The sequence below is a fragment of the Aquarana catesbeiana genome, linkage group LG03, assembly GCF_042186555.1.
Source record: "Aquarana catesbeiana isolate 2022-GZ linkage group LG03, ASM4218655v1, whole genome shotgun sequence".
Lineage (NCBI taxonomy): Eukaryota > Metazoa > Chordata > Amphibia > Anura > Ranidae > Aquarana > Aquarana catesbeiana.
In genome coordinates, this window is record NC_133326.1 from 332,300,145 (window position 1) to 332,324,435 (window position 24,291).

General features: G+C 42.5%; 1 long non-coding RNA gene across 1 annotated transcript in view; it reads right to left on the reverse strand.

Annotated features, from left to right (window-relative positions):
* Positions 1 to 11,362: 11,362 nt before the first annotated feature.
* Positions 11,363 to 24,291, reverse strand: part of LOC141132273 (uncharacterized) — a 51,307-nt gene continuing 38,378 nt past the window's right edge. Inside the window, exon 5 of the long non-coding RNA XR_012242875.1 lies at positions 11,363 to 18,350. This is a non-coding gene — a long non-coding RNA (uncharacterized lncRNA). The remainder of the gene's footprint in view (positions 18,351 to 24,291) is intronic.

The window sequence follows — 24,291 nt, forward strand, 5'->3', positions numbered from 1 at the left end:
TTTTCTCCAATTTCTCTGAGGATTGCAGTGATTTATCAACCTCCCAGACCAGAATCATGCTTTTTTGATGACTTCTCTGCCTGGTTATCCTACCTTATCTCCTCTGATATACCCACTATCATTCTTGGTGACTTTAACATTCCTGTTAATGTTAACAGCCCATCTAGATCTCAACTTTTCAACCTAACCTCATATTTTGACCTAACACAATGAACACACACTTCCACTTACTCCGATGGTAATACCATTAAACCCCTAAACCCCGTATTCTACCATATCTGCACTCCTGGCAACCTTACCAACACCCTGTTTCCTTTCTCTGATCACAGCCTCATCTGTTTTACAGTATCCTTGTCTTCAACCACCTATCCCTCCAAGCATCAAACATGGCACAAAAAGTGACACTGCTCTGTTCACAGGTCCCCTGCTGTTTGGAATGGAGGATGGCCACCTGAACCTAGGACAATTTGGTGAATAGATTAAACGTGTATTACAGTGGTCTGATTTATTTCATAATGATTTTGCTCATATAATTAAGATAGCAAGATTACTTATTTTCAAAGGAAAAATATGTATGTTTATTTTGGTAATAAAAAGAATACAGAATTAACCACTTGCTGACAAGGCCTTTTCTGGAACTTTTTGTTTACAAGTTTAAATGAGTAGTTTTTGCTAGAAAATTACTTAGAGCCCCCAAACATTATATATATATAAAATGGTGATCATTGCAATATTTTATGTCACACTGTATTTGCGCAGCAGTCTTTCAAATGCTGATGTTACGCTGAGTAAATTATTTCATTTTATGAAGTGATGTGGTATTCTAGTAGTAAAACCTTGCGCTGAGTTAACGCAGGCATCCAGCAACAACCAGTAACTTCATGGTTGTTAAAGAGCAGGTGGCTGCCACGTCCTTAACTGATGAGTCAACAGCTGTCAGCGGGGTTCCCCACTGAACAGCTGAAGGGCCTGGTATGGATTGGGGGGGAACCCACACCGTTTGTTCCCCTGATTTTCTTATGCTGGTAATTCTTATCTTAACATTCAGCTGTCAGCTGTCAGCTGTCATCCTTGTTAAGGATGTGGCAACTGCCTGCTCATTAACACCCATGTCAGTTACTGGTTGTTAAGGACACTGGCGGCCGCCCGCTCCTTAGCAACCAGTACACATTCCTTATACCGCATGCGTCGACCACTACTTAATTACCGCATGCATTTAATTATTTCTTTCTTTCTGTAAATTGAGTTTAAAGCCTGTTCATGTGATAATTACTGGGCATTTTCAGCGTATTACAGTACATACCACAGAATGGCATAGTGAATTGACAGTTTCAGGATCGCATGCAGTATTTAGGGAAAATGTGTCTGTACTCCTAAATACCGCATGCAATCTGCTTTTGTGAATGAAGCCCAATATAACAAAGAAAAGCAGTGTTGTAGTAGTAAAGGCACATCCTCAGCAGCTAGCCAGTGAAACTACCGGTAACTAAAAGGTTACATTGATCTATTATGGTATATGCATTAAATCGATGAGCCAGCCACTGGCAAAATATCCTGTGACATATTTATTAATGTGCACCTCATATGTAACGCTGTGTTTCTGGTATTATTTTTCTGTATCCACAGAGTGCTGTCTATTGTTCCACATGGATAGGCAACAAATCAACAAGGGAATCTTTGTATACAGTTGTTAAATGGTACATAAGAAATGTCTACTTACTTACAAGAAAGGCAGCTTAAGTAATTGCAGACAGAAACAAGCAGCAATGTATTAGACAGATCTCTAATATAGCTCACATGAATAGCATAGCATGTGTTAGGAAACAGGTAATGAGGGACACCATATGGGAGATGATGGAAGTGCAGAGACACTGACAAGCCATGCTCAGTACTGTCACTGAGGATAACAACATACACTGAGCAATATCAGCTTGTGTAATTTCAGCCAAAAACTCTCTGTTTACAAATCTGCTTTCATTCTCATTATTCAAAATTAAAGATGAACTGTGGGCAGAACAAAAAAAAAAAAAAAAACACATTTTATATCCTCTTACCCGCTTTGGATTTTTTATTTGAAAAATTACCTTTGATATCCCCATTTTCTAACCTTGAGCCATGATCAGCATGGGGGATTCTTCTATTTTCATACCTAGTAGTGTTATTGATAGTGTCCATGTTACATCCTGGTGACGTAGATGCAGGCTGCCACCCATGATCTATTGCACCCCTGGGCACATAGACAGCAGCCCCAGGCCAGAAAATATGGCACCTAGAAGGATAACCAAAATAAACGTGTAGTGTCACTGCTTCCATCACGTTGTTTATTTAATTATTATTATTATTTTTTATTTTTTGCAGATTTAACCATATAATAATACTTATATATGTTTTTCACTGATGTTTAAGAAAATCCTCTTTGGGTCAAATCTATAAATTTACAAATATGATGACTTGACTGAAATCAAAAGAAGTGCTTAAAAAGCAAAGAAACAATCAATGAACAGTAAATGATCTACGTGATGTTCCGAAAGCATATTGTGCATATAATGTAAAATGTCATTGTTCGCCAATTGGCATTAATCAGGTGAAAAAGAAATATGATTGCAATGTACAATTACATATAAGAATCCTGTAATTCATAAAAATTCCAGATTCCCAAATTCGCTAAATTGTCTACAAAATACAGTTATAAGGGATTGCCAGGAAATATGCAATAACGGGTGGAGATGTGGGAATTACATAACCAAAGATCAACAAAGATTGAAGTATATTTGTCTAGAGGCTCATTCTTGCGATGATGACAAATATTACTGTGAAGGAGACCTGGGACACTTAGTAGAAGACCTGGGGAATGTGCCCTGGGTGCCAGGGTTTAGCAACACCCATGCTGCCTACTTACTCTCAGTGTCCCTCTCAACAGATCTTTTTTGTGATTACCTCCACGGATGTGATAATGGGTGCAGTTTTAGGAGTTGTCATACACATCATCTATCAGCCATGTTGTAAAGTGTCCTCTTGGAGTAAGCATATACTGGGTGGGTTTTATTTTCATGTATCTTCAAGACTGTTCATAGTGTCCAGAGCCATAATATCCCACCCTGCCATTGTAAACTACAAAGGGCTGGCTGGGTGACTAATCACTTGGTGCTAACCAGTGTGTTCTGGCAGGGGGGCAGTTCCCCTGACAGAACACAATAGCACAGCAGGGAGATCGCTGTACTATCATCACATAGTTGGTGTAGCCAGTTCCTCATTTTCTTTTCATTCAGCCCACTGGTTTGAACGAAAAAAACAAAATGACTTGCGTGTACCAGGCTTGTATACGACAATGGCACCAACCTTCTCTCCGACCTCCAACAGGGACACTTGGGACCCATGTTCCATGTTTGGCACATGTCCTGAATTTGGTGGTGCAGCAGGTACCCAGGCTTACAAGATCTCCTGAGGCAGGCCAGAAAAGTCTGTGATCATTTCCGCCGGTCATACAATGCCAGTGCTCGGCTGGCCGACATTCAAAGGGAATGCAACCTGTCCACCAACCGCCTCATTTGTGAAATGACCACCAGGTGGAACTCAGTGTTGGCAATGCTGCAGCAGCTGCACACACAGCAGAGGGCCATCAATGAGTACCTGTGCGAGTATGGCACCAGGACAGGGTCAGGGGAGCTTGGCTTCTTTTCGCCATGCTAGTGGCTACTCATCAAGGGTGCATGCACTGTCCTGTCACCATTTGAGGAGGCCACAAGGATGGTGAGCAGCGACAACGCATGCATCAGTGACACTGTCCCTCTAGTCTTCCTGCTGGAGCACATGCTTTGTGGAATCATGGACAGGGCTCTTGAGGCAGATCAGCTGGAAGAAGAGGAGGACTTCCTTTCCTCTCAAGGCTCCCTTTATCCAGATAGCATTGCTGCGGGCCCGCCAAACACACAGGAAGAAGAGGAGGAGGAAGATTGTGTCAGCACGGATGTAGAGCATAACACTCAGCAGCAGTCTTCAAGGGATGGTTTTCAGTCACCAGAAACCCAAGAAGTTGTATGTGGCTGGGAGGAGGTAGTTACGGATAATGTGATCCTTAGTGACCCAGAGGACTCAGAATCGAATGCCTCTGCAAACTTGCGCTGCATGGTCTCACTGATTCTGCAAAGCCTGCGAAGGGACCCTAGGATTCGTGGTATCAAGGAGAGGGATCATTACTGGCTGGCAACCTTTCTTGAGCCACGTTACAAGGGTAAAGTTGCAGAACTCATCCTGCCTTCGCAGAGGGAGCAGAGGATGAAACATCTTCAGGAGTCCTTGAAGAAAGGTTTGTACATAGGTGTGCGCAGCCTATTTCATTAGGATGTGCACCCCAAAGCTAAGGCACACATGCATGTGTTTGTATGTGTACTGACTACATTGTGCTTACCTTTTCCTTGTAAGCTGAAGTCTGTCCCACACTGCAGGCTGTGTTTAGCCCTCCCTCTCCTGCCTGCTCTAGCTCCCAGCACCTTCTGTTGTAAAGTCAAATAAGGCACGCTGGGGAAGGGGGCTGTGCAGTGTCGTTACCATTGGCTAAGGAGGCAGCAGAGACATGGAGCAACTGTAGCCTCTGGCTTTTTACATGTTTACAGCTTTTTTTTTACATGGTTGGCAACCTTGGTGATCAGGGTGTGCCCAGGCACACCTGGCACACCCCCTGTGCACGCCTATGGGTTTGCGTAATGCATTTCCAGACCCCAGGATGTTACCATTTCCTGGTGCTGAACAACGTGTTGCTGAGGCTTCGTTCAGTCAGCGGAAAAGCAGTGGAGAAGGTGGCCAGCTGACTAATGGCTTTAAACAATTTTTCAGTCCTCAGCGCCAAGGTCTGATCGGTTCAAGCAACCATTGCCAGCGTCTGCATTATCTATATTAGTGGCCTGTGACTGTCTGCCTCTCCTTGGAGGCCTTGATGGTTATTTTTTTTTTTAACATCGCAATCAGGGCTGGACTGGGACAAAAATTTGGCCCTGGACTTCATCCAGACTGGCCCACTTTGACAGGTCTCTCCCATGCCGGCTGGACAAACCCGCCTCCCCCGGCCTGCCACCCAAGCCCCCCCCCCACTAGCCATTAGCCGTTCTACATTATTTCTCTTATAGGCAGTACTAGTGGGGAAGTTAGACATTATTTCACCTGGGGCAAAGAATCAGTTTGGCGCCCCCCCCCAATGGGACAAGATTAGGCAGGAAAGTGAGGCCACCCTCCTTCCGGATCGTATGATGAGCTTCTCAGTGTTGACCCCTGAGCATCATGTCTGTATTCAGGCACGCTGCATAACTAGCCAGGGAGAGGAGGTGAGCACTGTGGAGGGGACAGAGGACCGGAGGGAGGTGGCGGTCCACTGTCACTGAAATCGGCCCACTGAGCCATCGGCCCACCGGGAAACTCCCTGTAGTCCCGATGGCCAGTACATGCCTGATCGCAATACACTGTATTATATACTGTGTACACCTCCTGCACTGTATTAGAAACTGTACACTGCCGAATGCACTGTATATATTGGCTACGCTGAATGCAGATATATATCTATATCTATATATATATATATATATATATATATATATATATATATATAATCAAATACACTGCCTGTACTGACTGAATATAGAGTTTACACTGTGTATATATAGGTTACGCTGAATGCAGAGTATATATATACAGTGGGGACAGAAAGTATTCAGACCCCCTTAAATTTTTTACTCTTTGTTATATTGTTATATTGCAGCCATTTGCTAAACAGACAGAAAAACACAGAATTGTTGACATTTTTGCAGATTTATTAAAAAGAAAAACTGAAATATCACATGGTCCTAAGTATTCAGACCCTTTGCTGTGACACGCATATATTTAACTCAGGTGCTGTCCATTTCTTCTGATTATCCTTGAGATGGTTCTACATCTTCATTTGAGTCCAGCTGTGTTTGATTATACTGATTGGACTTGATTAGGAAAGCCACCCACCTGTCTATATAAGACCTTACAGCTCACAGTGCATGTGAGGTCAAAGCATCCTGATGTCAAAGGAACTGTCTGAAGAGCATCTCTGGAGAGACCTATAAATGGCTGTCCACCAACGTTTACCATCCAGCCTGACAGAACTGGAGTGGATCTGCAAGGAGGAATGGCAGAGGATCCCCAAATCCAAGTGTGAAAAACTTGTTGCATAGCTATATTAGATCAAAAGGGTGCTTCTACTAAATACTGAGCAAAGGGTCTGAATACTTAGGACCATGTGATTATTATTATTATAATAATATTAAGATTATTGTTATTTTTTAATAAATCTGCAAAAATGTCAACAATTCTGTTTTTTATGTCAATATGGGGTGCTGTGTGTACATTAATGAGGAAAAAAATTTTACTTAAATGATTTTAGCAAATGGCTGCAATATAACAAAGAGTGAAAAATTTAAGGGGGGTCTGAATACTTTCCGTCCCCACTGTATATACTAGTCTGAGTGTATATATGTAGCACCCTCTACCAGAAGGTAGGTGCTAGTAAGGGTTGTTTTACTAGCAAATTTAGGCAGGCCTATGCTGCCCCCAAATATCTTGTTTGTCTATTGTATGGATTCTGACCAAATCCTTTTGGGTGAGGAGCACCCCACTGCCTCTTTAAGTACCTCTCATTAGTGTCCACCTGTGTCATGGGTTGAGACCTCAAGTTCTCCCATATAGAGGAGTGTATTGCTCCCATGGTTCAGAGAAGCAGGATCTCCCAATCTATGAATAGTGTAGGACCCACTAATCATGGGGTACTTTGTTGCAGTAAGTGGGCTTAAGCACCATATAGCAATATAGAAAAAAAAAAACAGTAAAACCCCAGCGCTAGTATATGGAAACCTGGGGAGCTAAACTAACACGTGTAATAGGCTAGGAGGGGGAATGTGAAACCAGTGCAGCTTGAACAGCCATAACTGATAGAAACAGATTGAAAGCAAAAACAGAAAAAGTCCAGCGCTCTGGATATCAGGGAATCAGACTGCTCCAGCCAGAAATATAAAACTGAATAATTTATTAAAGGCAATAGGCAGTCCATATAACCAGTCCTGTGGATACACAATGCTTAAAAAAGTACATAGAACATGTGGTATAGTGACAAGCTGTCCATCGAGCGGTATTCGGCCGATAGCGGGGCGGTTTTACCCCCCTGCTAGCGGCCGAGAAAGGGTTAAAACCACCGCAAAGTGCCTCTGCAGAGGCGCTTTGCCGGCGGTATAGCCGCGCCCTCCCATTGATTTCAATGGGCAGGAGCGGTGAAGGAGCGGTATACACTCCGCTCCTTCACCACTCCGAAGATGCTGCTAGCAGGACTTTTTTTCCCGTAGTGTTAGCGCACCGGTCCAGTGTGAAAGCCCTCGGGGCTTTCACACTGGAATTAAAGCAGCGGCACTTTCGGGTCGGTTTGCAGGCGCTATAGCAATAGCGCCTGCAAACCGCCCCAGTGTGAAAGGACCCTAAAAGGGAGACTCACCTCACTGCATACTCCCAAACTGTAACAGGATGGATTGGATGGGGGGGGGGGACCAGGTGTGGGGGACACTCTGAAGACCCGCTGGATCCCCGCAGGATGTGGGATGTGAGCCCTGATGGGATGACTCACCGGCTCCAGAATGCAGCTCCACATGTACAGCAGCGAAAGACACAGCCACTTGGCCACGGGGAGGGAGAACCGAGGCTCCGTCTGACAGAGGGCGGTGACATCAGCCCAGCTGGGAGGCCGTTCCAAAGAGGGAAGGCCTGTATCCTGAATGGTGTCACTCAGGGGATGCAACTAGGGGATGCATGTAGCATAAAATAGGGAGAAAAAAAACGACAAGCCAAAAGGGATGGTAGATGCCGCCAATGCAAGGCAGTGTGAGGGTCCCAAAGATGGATGGATGGTCGCCGGGACATGTAGCTTGGTCAGACCACTAAAGGGAGTTGCCTTGATGACGTGTTTCGCGCTTCAGCGCTTTGTCACAGTCAAGGATAGGGGCAACTGACAAGGTTTAAGTAAAAAATAAAATAAATGGAGGGGAGGGGAAAACCCAGAAATTAGGACGGGAGCAATTAACCCATTGAAAAAATGGGAGAGGTCATACCACCGATATTAACCCCATTGTTGCTCGGAGGATTCACAATAACCATGTCAAAAGTCTTTCTAAAAGTAACATGAACGGAAAAAATAAATAAAATAAAAACAGTTTTTTAAAAAAAACTCTACACAAAACTGCACATCTCTAGTTCCTCATTTAACCCCTTAGGAGCAAGTGAGTCAAACATATATATCCAGAAAACTTCCCGTTTACACAACAGGGAAAATCTCTCATTACTAGTTAATGTTCCTTTGAGGATGGATTCTATCACAAAAACTTCTAGATGTTTAATATCCTTATTGTGGAAATGAAGAAAATGCCGGGGAACACTGTGTTCATTGCTCCCCTTAGTAATGAGTCTACAGTGGTCGCCCACTCTAGCGCGTAATGCACGAATGGTCCGACCTATGTAAAGGAGGCCACAGGGACACCGTAAAACGTAAATTATGAAGTCTGTAGAGCAAGTAATAAATTGCCTGATTTCATAATTTTTACCTAGGCTGGTTGTGATTATCTTGGTTCCATTGGCAATGAAGTGATACGTAAGCCATCCTCTTTTTTTGCACTGAAAAATGCCTTTCCTGTTCTCAAAATATGACCTAATATCAAGAGGGGATTTAGTTGATTTATTTAATATTTTACTAGGTGCCAATAGATTTTTTACAGTACGAGCTTTACGAAAAGTAACCTGTGGAACCTCTGCCAATACCGGGGCTAAACATTGATCTAGTAATAGGATGTTATAATGTTTTTTTATAATTTTAGATATAGATTTAAAGCTATCATTAAAAGTAGAAACAAATCTGACAGTATGGTTATTTGCAGATTCCTCTCTCGGGGCCTTTTCCTTCGGGGGAGGATTCATATTGGACAAAAAGGCATCACTGAGGAGTTCACATGGATATCCCTTCTCTTCAAATTTTTTTATCATCAGGCTGGCCTCCCCCTCAGCTCTCTGTATGTATTGGTAAGATCTCTCATTGCAGATATTCTCTCTCTGCAGATTGGATCTGTCCAGTGTGTGGGCTCCGGGGCCCCCTACAGGAGATCTGAGAGGAGGTTTAGTCACCTAGGGGTGTCTGGCAGTAAAGAGAACCTGTCATCGTCCATTCAGATCAAAGTAAAAGGTAAGTACTACAGCTGAGCGCCTCCATAGCTGACACCATCCCTGCACTCTCCTGCCATCTGTCTGTCTTTCTATTTAAATAATAGTACTAGAGTTTGTATGTGTCCATGAGACTCTATCTTGTGACACAGCAATCAAAGAATATTTTAGAGGTACAAGGAAACCTGGGTTTTGTTTAACCACGCCCATTAAGCCCCTCCCACTGTTAAGAGTTTGACCACACCCACTTTTGCCACAGCGCACGCAGTGCACTGTCAGTCGCTTCTCCCTAAAGTGTCCCTCATTCTGAAGTTCAAAAGTTGGGATGTATGCCACAGTGGATGGCTGGAGGATGTGCCAGGGATTCTGTAAGGGAACTCTGCTTCTACACGGTCACTAGCAGAGTCTTCATCATGCACACGGTGGATGGTGAGGAATCCTGGTTCAGAGAAGAGACTGTGGGGATGTGTGTGTCAAATCAGTGTGGCCAGGGAACACATGATTTGCAAGTTGGACTGGCTGGGAGCAGTAGTCGATTTCCTAGAAAATAAACTTTAACCTACTAGGTCTCCGAGGAGGTTCTGCAGGCCTCAGGCCTAGTAGCAGCGAGTCACCAGAGCCAGTAGAGGGGCTTATTCAGGGTGAGTTCTTCATACCCATTAGAAGAGGATGTGTTATACCCTAATGTAACTACAGGTTGTGCAGGAGGAAACCAAGTGTGCAAGGACAAGCAAGTTTGGGCAGGTGGTGAAGAGAACTAGGACCATTACTTTTACACGGTCAAAAGTGATGTTTCTGTCCCTCACACGGTGATGGATGGAGAACCCTTAGTAACAGCAGTCTGCATGGGGATGCAGGGAGCAATAGTCTGCATAGGAGATGCAGAGGGAGTAACAGTCTGCAGGGAGCTGCAGGAGAAGATTTCTACTTAGTCAAGTGTGTACATTCTATCTTCAGGCTCTAAACAGATCAAAGTATATTGAAACCTGTAAATATGATGGCAATGATTAATTCTATGGGCATCCCGTATCCCAATCCTATCCAAGTTGTACCCCCCAACAAAACAACAAAAACAAAGCTCGCAAAAGACTGTACATTGTCTCTGGAAAGGAAGCATGAAGTCTGGAAGTGGCGTGATTTGGCGGATTGTTTGTCAGTAGTGCTATCACCATGGCTACATATATATATCAAATACACTGCCGCTAACTAACTAACCTGCCTGCCTAGTCTAGCTCAATCTCTCTATCTCCGTCCACTATAACACACTATACAGGTGCTGTGTATATGTTGACCATGTCAAGCTAAGGGTGTTGCTTGTTTGGTATTGTATGTGGTTTTTAAATTTTGTAATAAAGATATCAATTTTTATATATTACTGGCCTCATGTTATGACCACAAAGTCTGCTAATTTTTGAGAGAGTTTTTTACTCTTTTCAACCTTCATATACTGTTTAATAAACTGTTTTTGCCAAAAAACTACAGATGAATGCTCATTTCAAATTTTAGTATTGTCCTTGTAATGCAGATTTCTGTCGGAGTGGATCAGTAGTCAAAATAACATTAAGACTAGGTTCACACTAGCTGTGGTCGCGGTTCGCAGCAGGGGGTCCGGGTCGTCCCTGTTCTCTGTTTCATGTGCAAATTAGGCCCGACGTTTTGCCTGAATGCAGACCTGAAACAGAGCCAAAGACACACAGGACTCTTTTCCAGTAAGGACCATGTCCGCCCCTGAGCTGTGTGAACCGGCCCACTGAGGGCCGGTCACAGTCTCTTGTCATACAAATTGGATGCGGGGAAGCCTCCATCCAATTCGTATGTCTGTAAAGGGCTTAATTCTTCCCAATGACCACATGTGTAAGGAGCATTCTTCCCAATGACCATCACACTAATGTATCATGAGTTGTAGGTATAGTAATTGTTAGCAGGGATTCCCTGAGGCTGGAATGTTATTTTTAAGGGTTCCTCTGTGTTGAAAATGTTGAGAAAGGGTCCTTTGGAGTAATTTCACAATACACAGAATTGTTCCCCTCACCTAAAATCACCCACCTAGAGAAATGACATGCAGCGAGCAGTAGAATACATGCATGTAGACTAGAAGTGACTGCAAATAGGCCACAGGAGATCAAGAGAACTGAGAAGCAACAATGAGTGAAAAAAAGGTGAAAACAAGTATTTTATTTTAAAAAAGTTTGATACACAGTGCTTTGGCAAAGCAAATAATATAAAACATAAAGAGTAACTCTCTTATAGTACACCACATATAAAAGTATGGGAATCTCCTCACCTTAGATGGTGGCTCTTCACATATGTGCCTAACAGCAAGCAAGCTTCTCATCTGCAGGAACGAGCCGGCTCCTGACCTCAGGCTTCAATAATAAGTTTCCTGGTGTAACTGGTAAACAAAGGTCACAAGGACCGAGTCTCAGGAACAGACCCAATAATATAGGCCAGTGATGGCAAACCTTGGCACCCCAACTGTTTTGGAACTACATTTCCCATGATGCTCATGCACTCTGCAGTGTAGTTGAGCATCATGGGAAATGTAGTTCCAAAACATCTGGGGTGCCAAGGTTCGCCATCACTGATATAGGGGACGCAGGAGATGTGTCTTAAAAATAACTAAATTACCCTTTTCAATGCGTTTAGGAATAGACCACCATTCCTTCTTCAGGAAATACAGCAAAAGTATTTAAAAAACTAAGGGGCATTGCTTGTGCATAGGTGTAGACTTGCAAAGAGGCTGCATGAGATCAAGAACACTAAGATGGAGGAGGCGGACCTTTCATGAATGAAAGGCAATTTATGAATGGAGGACAGATGGATGCCTGTCCTCCTTTCATAGATCGCCGTTCATTCATTAGAGCTATTATACATGTAGTGCTACCCTGTAGGAGCCATTGGATAAGATGGGTCCTCTGTTCTTCGCCTTGACCTTCTCAAGAACCTCAGTACCTCTGACACACCAGGTTGAGTGTACAAACATACAATATCACAGGGAATCACTGAAATAATACGTAGTATCCAGCAGTAGTGCTATATCAAATAAAACAGGCACAAAACTAGATAGTAAGGCCAAACAAAATATATTTTCACTCAATATGGTTGGTAGCATAAAATGGATTAACAATGGTTCTAACACAATTCAGCATACAATGTGATTAGCCAGTAGGGACTAGGCATAAGCAAGGAAACCTCAAGTGCAGCAGTGAGTGGTAACAAAGTTTAATTTACCAAGTGCTGAAACTATACTGAATGCTAGTCCTAGACCGACCGTGGGTATGCACTGTCCAAAAGGAAAGGCGGATGATAGCAGGGCAGGGGAACAAAAGGGGCTTGCAGTATAATTATTAAGGATGGGACAGGTCCTTTGCGTTGAGTGTTGTTCTTCTTCCGGCTACCATTGGGGTCCTTTAAGAGCGCTAGTGGCACAGGTGCATAGTAGATGTGGTTCAAAATTTGGTAAGGTTTGGTACAATGTGGTATAGGGTTGGTATAGCTACAGTCTAGGTTTAGAATAAGTGCAGTACAGAATGGGTGCTGTATGGATTGGGTAAACTTGTTGTCCTGCTCTCAGTGGCTCAGTCCCTGCTAGCAATAACAGTGATGGGCGAATAACCCTCTCACCAGTCCCCAGGATGCTGCAGTGACCTCTCACCGTAGAATGGGGGGCTCAGTTTTCCCTGAAAGCCTCTGGTGATCAGCAGTAGGAAGCGGAGGGTAAGTGGACAATCCAGTCTCCCTACAGCAGCAGTGCAGGTGCTGTGATGAGGCAGGGTGTCCTCACTCCTAGTCTCAGGCTCAGATCTCCACTGGTATAGTTTCCATTTAGCAGTTGGATATCCAGATAAAGATGCTCTCTCTCTAACTCCCTCAGTGCCAAGAGGAAGAACTTTCCCAGGCAGTTTAATAAACATCATCTCTCCACTCCTCCTACTGTGTAGCCATTATATGGTTTCTATCTCAAACTACAACTCCCAGGATTCTCAACGCTCTTCATAGAAGTCTGTGGGCTTGTTCGGCTTTACCTCTCCCTGCGGGCCAGAAGAGGATGGTGCAGGATAACATTATTATCATAGTACAGGGAGAGAGGCAAATAAAGAGCAGTGTCTCCTTCTCCATGTTCTTGTAGCCCAGGAACTAGCTACATCCAGCTTCTATGATTGGAGGAGAAGGATGGACAGGACGGCCTTAGTGACTACTGCTTGTTTTACACAGCACCAGAAGATTAAGGCTTGGGGGGTATGGGGGCAGGGCGGGGCAGAGGACTTCGAATTTCTAGGGCAGCCGACACCAACACAAAGGACAATTCACATTAAATCTATGTACTGTCCCTTGTCTCGAACTTAGGCTTTAATATAAAGAGAAGAGAATGTGCAAACATTTTTATATATATGATAGAATATAACAAAAAAGTATGGAACAAATAAGTTGGGTTTACCATATTGTGATCCCTTTTATAAATACTGCTTCAGATCCCCAATATATTTTACAATGTGCAGAATTTGGATAACAGATACATCCTGAATTAAATCTAGCAAATAACTAGTACTATAGCTATCCATGTCCCACTGACAATAGTTGAGGTTTTTGGAAGGGAAAAAAAATTATTTACTTGTTTGTACAATGGAAAACACTCAAATAAACTAAGGTCTATGTAACATAATAATGTGAAACAACTTTGGGATTAACCCTCGACAGGGAACACAATCTCTGGCAGAACATTAGACTATAGCAGTCAATTCCTTATGGAGCTGTAAAGTTATAAAATAAAATGTTTATCAATAGGGATGCCAAATACTGATTTGGAAAACATAATAACCAAGCTATTATTCAAAGTTTGCTAAAAATATAAACTGATTAGAAACATAATTTCTGCCCCCAGCTACATCACTAACCTAGTCCAAAAATACCAACCAAAGCCGCTCTCTTCGGTCCTCCCAAGACCTCCTGCTCTCTAGCTCCCTTGTCACCTCCTCCCATGCTCACCTACAGGATTTCTCTAGAGCAGGAATATGCAATTAGCTGACCTCAGCTGTTGCAAAACTATAAATCCCATCATGCCTCTGCCTCTGGGTGTCATGCTTGTGGCTGTCAAAGTCTTGCTATGCCTCATGGGACTTGTAGTTCTGCAACATCTGGAGGTCCGCTAATTGCATATCCCTGCTCGAGAGCTTCTCCCATCCTTTGGAACTCCCTACCCCAATCTGCCCTACTATCCCCTAATCTATCCATCTTTAGACAATCTCTAAAAACCCTTCTCTTTAAAGAAGCCTATCCTGCTTCTAACTAATACACTGTTTTACTTTCTCCATCAGCTCATCCCCCACTGCTATTACCTTTTGTATCAATTAACCCTCCCTCCTAAATTGTAAGCTCTAGCAAACAAAGTCCTCTGATTCCTTTTGTTCCAAATTGTGATGTAACTGTAATGTCGGCCTTCATTTTGTTAAGCCCTGCGCAAACTATTGGCGCTATATAAATCCTGTATAACCACATGCCGACCAGCGCACGACAATATACGTCTGCACAATAGCACGGCTGGGAAAATGGGCATACAGGTACGTCCCCTTTAAGATGCGGCATTGTGGGCGCGTGCGCCTGCTGCGTGCTCCGTGACCGTGGGTCCCTCAGACTCGATGTCAGCCGGGTGCCTGCGATCGTGTCACGGAGCAGAAGAATGGGGAGATGCCTTTGTAAACAAAGTATTTCCCCGTTCTGCCTAGTGAGATGACAGAGATCACTGCTCCCTGTCTTTGGGAGCAGTGATCGCTGTCATGTGAGTAGTAGCCCATCCCCCCACAGTTAGAATCACTCCCTAGGACACACTTATCCCCTTGATTGCCCCCCTAGTGTTTAACCCCTTCACTGCCAGTGTCATTTACACAGTAATAAGTGCATTTTGATAGCACTGATCGCTGTATAAATGACAATGGTGCCAAAATAGTGACAAAAGTGTCCGATGTGTCCACCTTAATGTCGCAGTCACGATATAAATCGCAGATTGTCGCCATTACTAATAAAAAAAATGAATAATAAAAATGCCATAAAACTATCCCCTATTTTGTAGACGCATAACTTTTGCGCAAATTAAACAATATACACTTATTGCGATTTTTTTTTTTTAACAAAAATATGTAGAATAATACATATCAGCCTAAACTGAGGAAAAAAAATTTATAGTATATATTTTTGGGGGATATTTATTATAGCAAAAAGTAAAAATATTGCTTTTTTTTTCAAAATTGTCGCTCTTTTTTGTTTATAGCACAAAAAATAAAAACCGCAGAGGTGATCAAATACCACCAAAAGAAAGCTCTATTTGTGGGGAAAAAAAGATGTCAATTTTGTTTGGGTGCAATGTCGCACGATCGCGCAATTGACAGTTAAAGCGACACAGTGCCGAATCGCAAAAAGTGCTCTGGTTAGGAAGGGGGTAAATCCTTCCTGGGCTGACGTGGTTAATAATAATAATTTCATTAGTATGACAAAAAGGCAAACTATATTAAATAACTATATTAAGTTATTTCAAAAGATTACTTTTATGGACCGGCATCAAGGAAAACATAAAATGAGGGCTGAAAGGAAGAGTACCGAGAGTTTAGCCAAGAAAATGATATGATAAGATTTTAATTGTAGGGTTTGCTTGAATTACAAAAAAAAAAAAAACTTCATCTTGTCTGGTAACTATGCTGCAAACAGTTCCAGATCTCCAGTTCTAGTTGCTGCAGACACATCTCTAGAAGTAGTTGTCAGGGCTCCCAGAGAATGTTTTGTGGGAACTTTTTGGGTTTAGATTCCAAAAAGAACAACTCCAGAACAGTCCCCGTATTTAAGTGCTGACCTTTATTATTTAAGAACCTAAGTACCAGCACAGCAGGGTCTAAGAGCCTCTGCTTCATTTTTTAAAGCACAATTTAGAGTTCAATGAGACATTTTATTAATATGCCTCTTTAAAAATTAGCATAGGAAGTATATGATTTTTTGAGTGCAATAACTGAACTTAAAGAAATAACATGGCTGAAAAGCCTGCCTTGAATGCATGGAGTGGAAGTGATCCCTCTGGTTCTAGAATCAAAGACCCAGCAGGAGACCAAACCCTACTCCACTTTAACCAAACATGCAAAAATTAATTTATGTGGTGTGGAAATGTTTATCTGCAATACTTAAAGCGGGGGTCCACCTATCTATCGTTTTTTTTTTTTTTTGAGTACATTCACAAACTTTTCTTCTCAGCATTACATACTCACATATTGTGTGTAATATGTCCGCCTGTGTCAGAATCTCGGAAAGAATAACTTATATTATTCACTGCAGGCGGTTTCCATCTTCATTGTGGGCATTTGAAGCCCACAAGCATTTATTTCCTGGATGTGGTGAATGCTGTGCTCCCAGCATTCACCGCTCGTTCCCGCACATGCTCAGTGGCATCCTGGGAAGCCTGAGACTAGCTCCCAGGAGACTGTGCGGAGTCTGGGAGAGGCTAGAAACACGCCTACTCCCACGGGAGGAGAACCAGAAAGTGCAAAGAAGAATAGAAAAATAAAAGGTAATTACGGCGATTTAAATTTTTTTAAACGGCATGTCAGCATCTAGGCAAGGAAGAGAATACATACAGATATTGTTCAAAATTTGGGTGGAACCCCGCTTTAAGCTGTGATTTTCTGTTTCACTCATTTTTATTGGAGGGTATTATACAGTCAAGATGCAGTATTTCGTAAGGAACAAACAGCTTGTTGTCAATGTGGATCGAGAGTGTACAAAATAGTAAAAGAAGAGGTTATTACACATAAATAACAGGTTGGGAAACACCAAGGTCCCCATCTGCATTAGAAAGAGGGGTGTAAGCCTACTTGTAGCACCCACCTAAACACAGACATGCAGCTACTCAGGGACACATGCCGCAGCAAAAATAAACAGCATTTCCCAAGTCAATAGGGCCATACCACAACCATTCCGGACTGCATGCAATACACATGATTGTGGCATGATGCATCATTTACAAGGTTAAATCAGATGCTTAGACAGCAACATATCAGAGGTCGGAATTTGATAAATCTAAGTGGAAATGACAAAAAAAGAAATGTGAGAAAGTAAGGGTAGAAAGAGATTAGGAAGAGTGATAGATTGGGAAATTGGGGAAGGAACCATTGTGTGAACCACCCCATAGGACCGTAGAGTATTCAGAAATAGAAAATTGGATTTGAGCGTGGTTAGGATTTTGGTCGGGTTTTTCCAAATTCATTTGGCTAATAGCAGGTTTATCCATGGATTTCAGGCTTTTAATATTTGCTCACTGACTTACCCAAGATAGTTGCTATTTTCTAGCTAACCAAGTACCAGGTCAATGTAGGTTTAACCTGGACAATTGTTGGTTGATTAGACAACAGGTCTTATCCAAAGTTTGTTTGGCAGCCTTAAAATTGTCAGGCTGTGACAAGCTCCAGTGGCCAGTACTAATCCTTATTTAGGAGTACCTCTCTCTTTCATCGCACCAAGCAAATATTTCCCAAACTTTCATACTCATGTGCTACATCACATCAATATGTGTATGGATGAAGTCACTAATAGGATAACATTAGGTCTTGGTTCCTATTTTGTTTTAAACCTCAGGGTAGTTTAAATTCACCGCTGAGCAATGTTATAAGTAGCATTAGCGACTATCAAAGGTCTACAAAGTTAATCAAATACATTTTCAGGTATCTTTAATGTATTTCTACAATTAACATATTCAATATAAAAGTACCAATGCTAAATAACAGTACATAAAAAATTACACTGATTACAGTTAAAATGGTCCCAATTAAACGTGAACTCATATGAACAGATTTTCTTTTTTAAGGTAATGGCAAACATCAAGACATCTATCCATCAAACACGCAGCAGAAGCCTTTTGGTCATCATCTGAAGAATAGAAATAATATGATAGGTTCATACATTTAACAGATACATACATTACATGTACTCATATCTACAAGAGGCACACACACATACACTAAGATACAGCAAGGAACAAACAGACTGAGTGATAACAGGCTGGAAAGCCTCATTGCTGATTTTCTCACACGCACTCCCTCATATCAGATCTGCGTTTGACCTTCACTTGTTCTCGTCTTTGGAGAATTTTCATCTGTAGCAGCAGAATCCTACAGGAACAGAACACACAGAACAACGATGAAGGTGTCATATCAGATGCAAAAACATGACAGTTTAGGATGATTCCAATTTCTTTACAATCACAACACCATATAAATCTACGTGTGTGTGTGAGTGTAATGCACAGGAATCATCTTTAACCTATGTTATCATATTTAAAATTTATATATATATATATATATATATATATATATATATATATATATATATATATATATATATTATATATACACATATATACTGTATGTATGTGTATATATATATATATATATATATATATATATATATATATATATATATATATATATATATATATATATTAGAGAGGCTGTTTATTTTGGCAGTTTAGCCCAGGTTTTGCAGAAAACAGACACACTGATGATACGGGTGTATGCTGGGCTCATGTTGGAGCCAGAATTAGAGGTGAGTGGTCCCAGTTTGTGCAAGGGAGCTGTATGGAGCATGTTGCTTTATACTGTGTCCACGATGGGACAGTGAAAGGCTGAGCCTGTCAGGATGTAGCAGCAAGAGAAACAGTCAGAGCTGAGGAAGAATCATTGTTTAGTGCACAAGCACGGGGACTGTGTGTTTGACGGTCGGGAGGACCAGGGCGGGAGGCCTAAGCAGAAGTACTGCAGAGAAGAGCCACAAGGTGAAGTACTGTTTGTTTGTCACAATTATACAATGATGGTGAGAACCCCTGCAAGGGAAACTATTCTGTTGTGAACTTTTGTTTTCTTTTCAATAAAAGAGGGCAGAAAAAGCTCTAAAACGGACTTTGTAGAGTGGACTCCCTGTTTGGCAACCAATGGGTTAAAATTAGGGCTGTTACTGATTACAATTTTCGTGTTCGATTAATCATTTTTCTTTTTAAATTGATTAATCGACTAATTATGTGCGTTATATAACGCACATACAGATCCAACTACTTTTAGCTGACGTTATGCGTAGCTCCTCCCCCGTACGCGTTACATTCAATCAGAACTTCCTCAGAACTTCCTCGGTGGGGTGGGGCGGGGCTACGGCGCCACTCTACAGTCTATTTAAATAGCATCAGGGGGACCGATGGAGAACCAGAGACATCCATCACCTGCTGAGACAGCAAAGTGTCAGCTCTTTGGAAAAAAAGTGCCCTCATCATAAATGTTTCTTGATTGCTGGATAACCAACCAATGTCAGTTCATCGTCAAAATGACTTACAGCCAGGAAAGCCCTCAGATATGTTGATTTTCATAGCCAAGTCCAGGATTTACATAGATGTTCATCTGAATACTTTGACCAGTGAGATCAATCAAATCGTTAGGATCTGTCTTGCTCAATTTATGATTTAATGGACATCGACGTCACCGGACTCCTCCCCCCTTCCCTTCGTTAGCAAACGGAGGCACTTGGGGAAGGGGGGAGGTGTCCGGTGACGTCGATGTCCGTGACGTCACCGGATCTCCGACGGAACTCCCTGAAGACCCGGAAGCCGGCAGAGACGTGAGTACCGATCTAAAGAGTTTTGACCAATCAAAAATATTAACAATTAATCGAGGAATTCATCGTTAATTTCCACAGCCCTAGTTAAAATACCCCAAATCATCACTATATATATATATATATATATATATATATATATATATATATATATATATATATATATTTATATATACACACACACACACACACACACACACACACACACACACACTATATATACTGGCAATTATACGGCACTAACTACACCAATGACATCATTAAGAAGGCACTTTTCTGAAAGGGGACCTAACACGCAATTATAAACTTTCCTTACCATACTATACTGGGAACAGCACCATCTAGTGGCTGACTAGCTAATTGCACCTGTCAACATGCAGAGTGTGCAAACTGTCCCTTTCAGCCTCTCTGCCTGCAGCCTTGACATGTCTTGTGTGTCTATGACATCTTATTTGGTAGTTTGATACAAGGTCTTGCACTGGGGTTGAGAGGAAGCAGCACAAGACAGCTGGCCTAGGGTGACGGGGAGCATGAAAGCCCCTACTACCATACTGCAACCCCATGAATTGTATCTGGTTGTGGGATGGCTCTATTAGGTTGAGTTTAAAGTGCAGCACTGCCTGACAAACACTCCTGTCTGCTGCCTTTGCAGCTTAAGGGGGAGAAATTGGAGGGCTGTAAAAACATGAATCAACCTCAAGTTTTTACCACCCCCAAACTGCAAATGTAAACAAGCCCTAAGTGAAGCACTTGGTATTGGAGAGGAGGCTGTGGTGTTCCTCTGGCCTATAGATTAAGGCTAACCATACACGTATAGATTTGTTTTGTTCAGTCCACAGGCTGATCAAGAGAAATGTAATGTTTAGCGTGAACAGAGGATTCTCCTCTGCTGGCTCTTGTATTCAGAAAGCCACAGCACCCATGGCTGTCTGAATATCTGAACAGTAACTTTATCTGATTGGATGCGGTTCAGCCAGTGACAATTCCACCCAACTCCTTCAATTTTTCAGTTGAAGTTATTTGATGTCAATAGTACTTGCCAAAATTTAAGCTGTGTATGGCCAGCTTAAGGTTCCCAGCAGCAGTAAATGCAGAGCAATCAATAAAAGAAAACTGCACCCCATTACAGTTTTCTCTTTAGCTCCCAAAAATGTGATTGCCACTTAAACAATATACAGCAAACTGGAGCTTCAGATTGCTGTAGGTAGGCAGTTGAAGTCTACTTTCTCCAGAGCAGGTTGCGCTTTTCCGCAGCCTATACTGTTGTTAGAGGGCAAGTCAAAAGGAACAAGGTATCTTTATGGTTTCCTGGGTCACTGGAGAAGCTATCCTGTTGAATGCTGCCACCCCATGTGACTCTAGTAGCCATCTTGGGCCAAGCAGAGCCTACTTAAGGCCCTGGCTCCCAGGTTTGGCATGTACTGGACAGTACTAATGGTAAGGGAAAGGTTCCTGATGAAGAGGGAAAGCTTAGGTTCGCAATTCCTTGGACTATATCTGCCTTGGGCATGAGATGGCCAGGTCACACTCTGATCCCTATACAGGCGCCGTCAAAAGCTCTTCACATTATTGGAAATCGGGAGTGTACCTGGTTAAGCACAACAAAGGAAAATCGCCGCTCCAGGTGAGAAACTCCAGGAACAACAAATAGTATGAGACTCCTCACATGGGTGCAAGCCCCGGCTCGCCTGCCGTAGAAGACTGAATGAAGAAAGAAATTGGCTGCATCCCGACTGTGTGATTTATTGCAGCCACCTACATGTATATCTGTTCAAGTGTCAATAAAGTTTTTTATGGACCTGAAGACAAAAAAATGCAAGAGGTCCAGCTTTTTTGATTGATTGATTGTTCAGCATTTACTAGCACTGGAGACATTGCCAGGAACATTTGTTTCCTAAGGACAGACCCCTCAAAACAGGGACGAATGGCAACCTTAAGCCCCGGTTCACACAGGGGCGGCACGACTTGCAGGTCGCCTCAGCGAGGCGACCTGCAAACGACTTCCGTGGCGACTTGCAAAACGACTTCTGTATAGAAGTCTATGCAAGTCGCCCTAAGTCGCCCCCGAAGTAGTACAGGAACCTTTTTCTAAGTCGGAGCGACTTGCGTCGCTCCTATTAGAACGGTTCCATTGTACAGAACGGGAGGCGACTTGTCAGGCGGCTAGGTCGCCTGACAAGTCACCCCTGTGTGAACTGGCTCTCAGTGCACAGTATTTCCTAGCCAGAAGGTACTCGCAAGCAAGTTGGCAATCTGTAACCTTTTACTATATGAGAATGTGTTATCGGCAGTCACATGATGTATGGTTTAAGAATAATGGGTAATACCGCGCTGTCGAAATTCAAACAATAAGTGAATATCAGAAATGAAAAAGGCAGCAACTTTCCTATGAGATACGCACAGCACACATCAAAAAGAGTCCAAAATAAAGTTGCGCTAAAATAAATAATATAAAAATAACAAACAATCGCAGACACATTCAAAAAAAGAAATCCATAAAGTGATGTGAAATCCAATGAATCCCTCAGTGCTTTAAACTTTCACCAGAATGGTATGTGAATTTCAGAGAAAAGCCTCCACCTCATGAGAATGGCCACTTACCAGCTCCTTATGATTTCCTGTTACAGGAGGTCCTTCCCGCTTGTGGCTATATACCCAGCCAGGGCCTTTGATCATCAAACGTAATCACACTGTCAAGCCTTCGCCGCCCAAGAAAGGCACGATCACATATGAACCCCAAGAAAAGATAAGGCTTCCATAGTGTAAAATCTTAGGCATTTAATTAATAAACAAATTGTTTGCACCTACAAAGAATGTTAAAATACACATAAAAAGAAAAGCCGACCGACTCAAAATGGCAGCCTGTCCTTCCGGGACTTGCGCAAACGCTGTGACGTCAGCATGTCACTCCTCCCTACACATATCATCACAGATGACGTAGTCTGTGACAAAACGCATAGGGAGGAGCTGACATCACCGTGTTTGCGCAAGTCCCGGAAGGACAGGCTGCCATATCAAGTCGGGCAGATTTTCTTTTTATGTGTATTTTAACATTCTTTGATGTAAGTGCAACCAATTTTTTTATTAATTAAATATATTAATTTTCTTGGGGTTCATATGTGATTGGGCCCTTCTTGGGTGGCAGAGGCTTGACAGTGTGATTCCCTTGGATGATCAAAGGCCCTGGCTGGGTATATAGCCACAAGCAGGAAGGCTCTTCCGTGACAGGAGGTCATAAGGAGCTGGTAAGCGGCCATTCTCATGAGGTGGAGGCTTTTCTCTGAAATTCACATAACATTCTGGTAAAAGTTTAAAGCACTGAGGGATTCATATAATGTATGGTTTGGTGTGAGCTGCAACCCTGCCATCCTAGGCCAAATAAAGTGAATGAGTTAATGTAGAGCACCCAATCATGGGTGAAAGAAAATTAAAGAAAAAACACACATTTATGCTAGCATATGATTGCGTATTCAAGGTGAGCCATGCTTTACATAATTGACTAGTATTCATTTTGCTAAACGAACATACATTTTGTAAAGGAAGCAGCCACTACTATAAATCAATCCCTATGCATGTTCCTTATCTATTGTACCCTCAAATGTATTGTCCAGGAATGTTGTACAGCTGAATCCTTCTCCTGCAAGTTGAGAGGAATGTATCATTCATGGCCTTACGTATCAATATGTTCTTGCGAAGAATTTTCCCACAGCTAAATGGTGACACATGTCCTGCCAAAACTATGTATCTTTAGTTTTGAACAGAATTTGGAAGGTTTAAAACCTCTGTTAACACTGTACTGCTATCTGTGTCCCAATTTGTCCTTGCCTGCTGCCTATCTGACAGTTGTCAGGGGGGCCAAAAAGTGAGGAAAAATCTCCCTGCATTCTGTCTATTTGATGAGTGTTATACAAGACAGGAAGCACAGGGAAATCTCCTCAAGAGGGTCACAGATGGCAAGCAAGTTTTACCTTTAAGGCTGGGTTCACACTGGGGCGATGTTAAACAGCGCATGTGAATCGCACTGCACTGCTGTGCAGATCACATGCGATGTCTGTGCGATGCAAATTTAGCCATACAGATTATATGGCTGAATTCACATTGCATTTGCATCAAAATGGTGCAGGGCCCTTTTTTTGGTCCGCACTGGAATCGGATCGCATGGGTGGTCACACTCATGCTGTCCAATTCCTGCACCATTTGACAGTTCGCATTGTGATATGTGATCCAATCTGGGGGTGTCATTAACTTTCTATTGACACCCGCAGCAGTTCGCATAGGGCAGTAAGAACTGCCTGTGAGTCCTATGCGATGCGGGACCCGGCACTGGAATCGCGGTGGTTCCTGCATTGTGTTGGTATGAACCGAGTGTCAAAGCAGATTTGATGCGGATAGGTGATTGAGTAGAACATGTTGGCACAAAAGGTCTTTATTTTTTGTGGTGTACAGTTCTAT